This window comes from Manis pentadactyla, chromosome 5, assembly GCF_030020395.1.
Source record: "Manis pentadactyla isolate mManPen7 chromosome 5, mManPen7.hap1, whole genome shotgun sequence".
Lineage (NCBI taxonomy): Eukaryota > Metazoa > Chordata > Mammalia > Pholidota > Manidae > Manis > Manis pentadactyla.
Genome location: NC_080023.1, coordinates 63,401,757 through 63,411,556, shown reverse-complemented (window position 1 = coordinate 63,411,556; position 9,800 = coordinate 63,401,757).

Below are 9,800 nucleotides of genomic sequence, written 5' to 3'. Positions count from 1 at the left end.
TCTTTTTTATGGTGAGAACAATGAAGATCTAGTCTTTAGCAACTGTGAGATTTATAATACAGTATTGTTGACTATAATCACTAAGCTGTGCATTAGATCTCCCAAAATTTATCAAATTGCAAATTTTTACCCTTAAGTAACCTCTGACATAGTAAGAAAGCAGTGACTTTGAATTTCAAGAGAGATATATAAAGCTTTCCTACAGAGAATGTATTGCTTTTAATATAAACAACTAAATATTTATTTTGACTGTTGCCACAGATGTTTACATTCTAAAGTATGTTGTTTTCAGCAAGGAAGGTAACACATTGTGTGTTAAGGTATTGGAAAGAGAAATACAATTCACTGGTTGTAATCTTGGTATAAGTACATATTTTCTTATGGTTGCTTAAGAATTTTGAGGAGCATTCCTTGCACAGTTGTCACTATAAGCTTCCAAATATCACCAAAAGCTGGTAAAAGAGGATACATCATGGGCAACTGACACTGAAGGCTCAGACATGTATGTCATTTTCTCCCTGTGTGGTTGGAACTACCATTGTCGGAAAATTGTTTTCAATCCTAGCAGTTAAATAATTAACAAGAGGATATGTCAGGGTTCAACAAGAGAAAAAGAAACAATAGGAGATATATATTAAGATATTGATTACAAGGAATTGGGTTATGCAATTGTGAAGGCTGGTAAATCCAAGACCTATAGGGCAGGCTGTCAGGAAGGGTAGGCTAGAACTATTAGACATGACTGCAAATGAAACTCCACCTGTGGAAAAACTACAGAGAAGCTGCAGCTCTTAAATATAAACTGATGGAAGCAGGCTCATAAAATTATCTAAAATAATCTCACTTACTAAATGGTAATTGATTATGGACTTTAATTAATTACATCTAGAAAATATTTTCACAGAAACACCTAGACCAATGTTTGACTGAGTAACTGGGGACTGTAGCTTGGCCAAGTTGACATATCAGAAGACCACCATAATCTATCCCTTGTCAACCTGGCACCCACACACATCATTTTAAAACACACTTAATCTCAAGTGACATCACCAAAATGACAGTATTAAGAAACCCCAGTCTCTATCACCCAAGAAAGATCAACAATTAGATATCCATGAACAGAAATAGCTCTGGAAAAGTTCTGGAGTACATTTAAAAAAAAACTTCAGCAACACATTAAAACAAAAAATCCTGAAAATAACTACACAAGAAGAAAAGGATTATGCCATCATACCATCCCCCCAGCAGTTGTTGCTCAGCTCTACAAGGGAACTTCTCACCTAGAAATAGTTCCTTTTGCTGGGAAAGGAAAGCAGAACCAGCATCTTCAGCTGGGGGCACTGCATGCAAGTCCTGCTTCAGTTCGATTCCACACAGAGACAACAAAGCTGAAGTGTATAGAGGTAGCTAAGAACAAAGAAGAAAAGCAGAGGCTACCAGAGATTGCTAAAATAAAAATAAAAAAGATGGTGAGGTAAATACAACTAAACCTGAAAATGACCTGAAGACTGTAGAACAGACTGCCTACACCTGTGAAGATCACATAGATAAGGGTAAAGTGATAGACCTGTGATTGAGCAGAACCCAGACCATCCCTCATCCCAGCCCATAGGTGAGAGGAAGAAGAATGAAGCAGGGAGGGGGTAGATGCCCAAGAACTCTGCACACCTGGCCCTGGAGATCTGCTCTGGGAACACAAGTCCACATTGCATTGGTTTCTGGTGATTAGCAAGGCTGGACAGCAAGGGTACTTGGAGCACTTTGGGAGGCTGACACTTCAGCCTCTTGTGGAGGACAGTCATGATCTGTTGGTCCTGCTGAGAACCAATGCAGAGGTGGCAGTTTGAAAGATTTGCCGGCAGCAGGAAGCGTACCAGAGGAGTAAGGGTTAGATGGAGTTCTCTACACAGGTGAAAGGGCATGGGAACGATATTCCACAGCCCTCCCTTGGCAGAACAGGTCAGGCACTCTGGGAAACCCCAAATGCTCCATCCCCTTCATTGGTGGCTCAGCTGTGAGGCACTTCCCTGTGCACCCACCCACCCCAGTGGTCAGACTTTACCACCTGGCAGGCAGAGAGAGGCTTTCTCAGCTTTCTTGGCCCTGTCTCAGCCCAACTAGGAGGCACCTGCAAGAGCCAACTCCCAACACTCCTTCTTTTAAGTGGGCAGCTGAGCCCAGTGCCTCATGACCCTCCTCTGCTGCTGTACAACCACATGCCCTGGGGTGTGACAGCTGCCACTGAGTAACCATTTCATTCAAATTTGGAGCAGAGATTAAACAATTCCCAGATAAGCAAAGGCTCAAAGAATTTATAACAACTAAACTGACATTACATGATATGTTAGAGAGATTGCTGTACTTGGAAATGTTCCTAAGGCTGTCACCAGTGAAAACAAACCCAGAGTAAAAGTAAAAGACTGACGGATTACCAAGCAGGTACAAAATTAAGACCAAAGTAATAAAATGAACTCTATCCAAAATCAGTCAAGGGATATACAAAAAGTGCAGATTATGACATATATAAAGTGAGGAAGAAGAAGAAAAAAGTACATATCGATTGTGTTTGAAATAGTGCAGTCATCAAGTTAATATAGACTTTTATACAGCCAGGAAGCTGTCCTTGAACCTAATGGTAACCACAAACTTAAAGCCAATCACAAATGCATAAGAAAATAAAAAAGAGGAATCCAACACTAAAGAAAAACCATCAAATAACAAGAGTATAAGAGAAGAAGAAAAGAACAGAGAGGAACTACAAAAACAAGAAAACAATAAAAATGGCAATAAGTACACATCTATCAATAATTATCTTAAATGTAAATGGACTAAATGCACCAGTCAAAAGACATACAGTGGCAGGATAGATAAAGCAAGCAGACACATATATATGCTGCCTACAAGAGACCCATTTCAGACACAAAGACATAAATAGACTAAAAGTGAAGGGATGGAAAAAGATATTTCACATAAACAATAGGGAGCAAAAAGCAGGATTAGGAGTACTTATATCAGACAAAATTGATTTCAAAACAAAGAAACTAACAAGAGACAAAGAAGAACATTACACAGTGATAAAGGGGTCAGTTCACCAAGAGGATATAACCATTCTAAATACCTATACACCCAACATAGGAGTGCCTAAATATGTGAAACCAACAGTAGCAGTATTAAAGGGGGAAATAGACTGGAACTCATTCATTTAAGGAGACTTGAACACACCACTCACACCAATAGATCAACCAGAAAACAAATAAGGAAACAGAGTCACTTACCAACACATTAGATCAGATGGACCTAACAGAAATCTATAGAACACTCCACCCAAAAGCAGCAGGATACAAATTTTTCTAAAGTCTACATGGAATGTTCTCCAGAATAGATCACATACTAGGCTACAGAAAAAGCCTCAATAAATTCAAAAGGACTTAAATTCTATCAAGCAGTTTCTCAGACCACAATGGTATGAAACTAGAAATAAACTACACAAAGAGGCTAAACAATATGCTTCTAAATAATCAATGGATAAGTGAGCAAATTAAAACAAATCAAGCAATACATGGAGACAAATGAAAACAAAAACACAACAGTCCAAAATCTGTGGGAGGTGGCAAAGGCAGTTCTAAGAGAAAAGTACATAACAGCACAGGCCTACCTCAAGAAAAATCCCAAATAAACAGTCTAAACACATAATTAAAGAAACTAGAAAAAGAAGAACAAATGAAACCCAAAGTTAGACAGAGGGACATAATAAAGATCAGAGCATAAATAGAGAATAAAACAATAGAAAAAATTAATGAAACCAAGAGCCAGTTCTTTGAGAAAATAAACAAAATAGACAAACACCTAACCAGACTTATCAAGAAAAACAGAGGACACAAATTAACAAAATCAGAACTGAAAAAGGAATACTCAAAACAGATACCATAGAAATACAAAGAATCATTAGAGAATTCTATGAAAAATTAAATGCCAATAAATTGGACAACCTAGAGGAAATGGACAAATTCCTAGACAAATACAACTTTCCAAGACTGACCCAGGAAACAACAGAAAATTTGAACAGACCAATGACCTGGAATGAAATTGAATTGTAATCAAGAAACTCCAAAAAAAACAAAGTCCAGGACTACATGGCTTCACAGCTGAATTCTACCAAACATTTGAAGAGCTAGTACCCATCTTTCTCAAATTATTCCAAAAAGTAGAAGAGGGGGAAACACTTCCAAACACATTCTATGAGGCAAGCATCACTCTAATATCAAAACCAGAGACACTATTAAAAAAAAGAAAATTTGAGATCCATGTCCCTGATTTGAAAAGACATATGCACCCCTATGCTTATTGCAGCACTATTTACAATAGCCAAGATATGGAAGCAACCTAAGTGTCCATCAGCAGATGAATAGATAAAGAATGGAATATTACTCAGCCATAAAAAGAAAAGAAATCCTACCATTTGCAACAACATAGATGGAGCTGGAGGGTATTATGCTCAGTGAAATAAGCCAGGCGGTGAAAGACAAGTACCAAATGATTTCACTCATTTGTGAAGAATAACAAGGCAATGCTGAAAGAACAAAAAACAGTAGCAGCCTCACACACTCCAAGAAGGGACTAGCAGTTACCAAAGGGAAGGGGCTGGGGAGGGTGTGGGGGGAGGGCGGGAGAAGGGGATTAGGGGGCATTATAATTAGCACTCACAATATAGGTAAGTCACGGGGAAGGCAGTATAGCACAGAGAGGACAAGTAATGACTCTACAGCATCTTACTATGCTAATGGACAGCAATTGCAGTGGGGTTGGGAGGAATTGATAATATGGGTGAATGTTGAAACCACAATGTTGCTCATGTGAAACCTTCATAAGATTGTATATCAATGATACTTTAATGTTTTTTTAATTAGAAAAAAAAATGGCAGGAGGGATGGAGATGTACATGGTAAGATAGGGAGATGTACCCCCAGCACAACCCTGGAGCCGGGAGGTATATCACTGAGTAAAACAACACAAACTCACCTGCCCTGGGGCACAGAAAAGAGGCTGTGATGGAGAGTTAAAAGCAGAGCATTACTATATTGAAGCAAACCAATTTTCAGAACTCAAACACCCACTAAATGGCAGGAGAATGCTGCAACTCTCTCTGGGACTGGAGATGTTGATGAATACCATAGTTTGTATAACCTCTGGACACTGCTAGCATGGAGGTAAGCACCATTGTTTATATTCCCCTTGGACACTCTTAGTGCAAATGGTAGCAGGGTGAACACTACTGTTTATATTTCCCCCAGACTGTTAATGCAGATGGGAATGGGGTAAACTACATCATTTATGTTACCTCTGCACATTGTTAGAACAGACAGAAACAGGGTGAGCACCACTGTTTACATTCCACCTGCACACTTCTAGCATGGATGGGAGCAGAGTGAGCAACATCATTTACCTTCCCTGTACACATTGTCAGTGTTACATCCTTTATGTTACCCCTTCTTGTTGCTAGTGTGGACAAGAACACGGTGAGCACCAGCTTATTCCCCTTCCATCTCCAGCTGCCCCATTTGCACAGCCCTAGCCCAGTACCACTTGGGAGACTCCACATTGCACTCATCTACTCCCAGATGCTCCATTTGTATGGCCCTGACTGGTGCCCACCTAGAAGACCCACAGACCATGGACCTCTGCCCCCAGTCACCCCAGAAGAGAGGGCCCAGGCCACTGCCCACCCAGGAGGTCTCCAGACTGAGCCCCTTTAATAACAGCTGCCCCACCAGTAGGGCTGCTGCTGACAACCACACAGGAGACCACAGCCCATGCCCTGAGAGCCATAGCATGGAGGAAACCCCAGTCCATGCCCACCAGCCTCCATCTAGCTAGCCAAAACTGCCAGGCACATGCAGTCTACCAAGAGACATTCCTAAACAAGCTCATGCCTTCAAGACTGGAAGAGGTAGCCCTTTCACCTAATCTATAGAAACAAATGAAATAAATCAAAATGAGGGGACACAGGAATATTCTCAAATCAAAAGAACATGACAAACCTCAGAAAAAGAACTGATAGAAACAGATTTAAACAATCTACCTAACAAAGAGTTTAAAGTAGTAGTTATAAATATACTCACCAGTCTTGAGAGAAGAGTGGATGAATTCATTGAGAAACTCTGCAAAGAAACAGAAAATATAAGAATAAACTAGGGATGAAGATTAAATGAACTGAAAAATACACAAGAGGGAATCAACAGCAAATTCAAGAATGCAGAGGAACAGATCAGCAATTTGGAAGACAAAGTAATGGAAAATAATCAATCTAAAAGGCAGAAAGGAGAAAAAGAAATAAGGACAGTTTAAGGGAGTTCTGAGATAACATCAACTATCCTAATATGCACATTCCAGGAGTCCCAGAAGGAGAACAGAGAGATAAAGGGGCAAAAAATTTATTTGAAGAAATAATCACTAAAAACATCCCTAACCAAGGGACAGAAACATCCAGGTCCTGGAAGCACAGAGAGCCCCAAATGAGATGAAACCAAGGAGTTCCACACCAAGGTACATAATTAAAATTTCAAAGTTCAAAGACTAAGGGAGTTTTAAAAACAATGAGTAAAGCACTGAGTTACCTGCAAGGGAAACCCTGCAAGGCTATCAGCTGATTTTTTTCAGCAGAAACTCTGTAGGCCAGAAGGGAGTGGCATGATATATTCAAAGTGCTGAAAGGGAAAGCCCTACAACAAAGAATTCTCTACTGAGCAAGGCTATATCACTCAGAATTGAAGGAAAGATAAAGAGTTTCTCAGATAATCACAGGTTAAAAGAGTTCACCACCAGTAAACCAGCCTTACAAGAAATGTTAAAGGGACTTCTTCAGGAAAAGGCAGTAACTAGAATAAAAAAAAGAAAAAAAAATTTCACTAGCAAAATCAAACAAATAGCAATGGTAGTTTAACCATCACTTAAAAGCTACTATGAAAGTAAGATGACAAATGTAGTAAAGTCATCTGCTTCTAAAAATTAGTTAAGGTATTAAGGATATCATATACATAAAACATGGAGGAGTTAAAAATGTAGTGTTGCTGGAATGCATTCAAACTTAAGTGATCATCAAGTTAACATAGATTGCTACACAATCTAAGTCATCACAGATCATGAAGACCCCAGATTAGATTCAACATGGCTTCCAATGGATCTCCAGTTGAAGAAAATGGTCATAATGAAGTGAAATAAACAAAATGGGGAAGAGGAAAGGGAATACAATTGCATAGATTTACTAAGGATGAATTGCACATAATCAGACATTTGAAGGGAATCTGTACCCAGATTTTACCACTTGTGAAGAACCAGCTGAACAATTCCCATTGTCAAGTTTATGTAACTGATAACTAGTTCCAGAACAAAAGAGCTTGACTACCACCTAGAGAGAGGCAGAATATTTGCTGCTAGGAAACATGAGTTCCCTGTCTAGTGTCAATCACTTTTAGGCCTCCAAGATATCCAGACAGAATCTCCCGGTGAGGCTGCTGAGCAGGCCTTGTCTACCCGGGAGGCTGCAATGGGAAGAGCTCCAGAGATGCAGGGAGCTCCCAGCCAACAGCAATGCTCAGGTGACACTGTGATCCCAGGCATCAAAAAGGAACCAAGCTGTGCTTTGGAGTGTCAAGGTGACATTGAAAGTATACTTTGCCATCTATCCATTTTACAGCTACAAATCAGTGTTCTTTCATCCTCCTTGTCCAACTTCTGTGCAGCATTTTGAGAGGGAAAACCCTGAGGGAAGGGAAATCCAGAAAACAAGGCCCTTCATTCTGCACCATGTTTATAGCGTGCAGAGAGGAAGGCAGCAAGAGCAGAAGGCCCACCACCATTACTATTTCAAAGACAGAGGCGGAATGGTTGCTGATTCCTCTACAACAGCCTCAACACTTTCAGAATTATCAAGAGAAACTGCTGTTCTAGAATCACCTTCTAATATACCTGAAACATTGTGATTTAGGGCAGCACGTGCCCTCCCTTCAGTCATAGCAGCAGAATGGGTATTTGTTAAGCTAACAGTGGTCAGGGCTCTGTCAATGCCTCTTGGGCAAGATACACAAGGAGCTGCAGAGTGACCCAAATCCCAGAGGCAGCAGCTTTGGGGTGAGGGGTCTGCATAGGTCTGCTGCTGGGACCAAGAATATGGCTCCAGTATATGGTTTTAAGCATCAGTTCATCAATAGTCATCCACACAGCAGCCCAAGGTAAGGGCCTCTCCAGAGCCTGCACATAAATACTGCCTTCAGAAAAGCTCCATGAGCTGTTGTTCCCTTCTGGTAGGGCAGGAACATCCACCAGTGTTACAGCCCCTGAGAAAGCTGGGCTGGACTATGGAGCACAAAACCAACAAAGTCAGCAAGCAACAGTTGCTGAATCTGAAGCAATTTGTGCTGCAGAAAAAAGAGGTTGCACAGCACCTGCCCCAGATACTGTCTTCCCTTCAAAGGCAAGACACCCAACAAGAAGCACAAGAAGCAGAAGAATATGAAGGACCCCCTGTAGCAGCCTTTGGATGAGGATCCTTTAAGGCTGCTATTGCAAATCTCTCTACTCTGCAGAGCCAAGGCAGCAGCCATGTGTCCTGCAGTCAGCCCCTCTGAAACCCTGACTGTAAAGGTCACCCCAGTATCAGCCTGGCTCCATGCATCTAAAAGGCAGCCCTTCACCGAAACCACCTGAGATTCCCCACTTAAGGCAGGAACTCCTGATGAAGTTGCAGGCCCACTATTGCACTTTGAAGAGCCCAGGAGGATCCTTTCTGCAGCCCTTACCAGCTCCCTTAGACAGGAGCTGCTGCCTGGGAATCCAGAGTGTTGTGACCTTGTTACCTGTGGATGTGGAGCAACAAGATGTGACAAGATCTGGGAGTACCAGTTGAGTATATCTAAATGCCATGTTGTTATTCTGTTCCTGAAGAAAAGCCTGGTATCTGTGAACCTCCAGCTTTGAAATGATTTTCATCATCTTGAGCTTTAGCATACAGAATCATCTCTCAAGTATGGCAGAGTTTTCAGTCAGTTGGAGGAAGTTCTGCCAGGGCTGCATACACAGCTGTGCAGGTGGCCCACTCACACAGCAGTGAGTCTAAGAGAACTAGCTCTTCCCAAATATCAGACTTGCCTCCAGGGGTGTTTTATGTAAAGGCACACCAACAATAGGTGCTCTTTGTTATTTCTTTATATTATTTTTCCTTGAAAATATTTAATAACAAAATATATGCTATTATAATAACTCAAGCAATACAATAACTTCAAGTTATAAAGTAAAAGCTTAGGTTCTCTTATTCTTACACTCCAAGTTCATATTCCTGAAGCAACCATTGTAAAGAGTTTGATATGTAAAACATTACATAATATAGGAGAAACCATATTTCATATTTTAACCCAAATTTTAGTCATACTAATTTTCAGAATAAAGCATATCTTGTACATCTTTTTTTCCAAAATAATAAAATATATAATCTACTTCACTTTGTAAATGTCTCCCATCTGTTAGTAAAATAAGGTTGAGAGAAAGTAGTTGGAGAAATAGCAACTCTTAAGCATATGTGATGGTGTGATTTGCATAATCGCTTTGGACAACCACTAGGAATATTTAAGTTGTACATGCCCAGCAATTCTGCTATTGGATGTGTCCCATAGAGAAACTCTTGCATGTGCTTATAAAACAGAACCCCAAATAAGAAATATATAAAGTAATAAGCTGGCAGAGTTAAGTAGACTAGGTCTGTATTGAGAGAGTTCTGGGATACATGTCCAGTGAAAAATCAAGTTGCC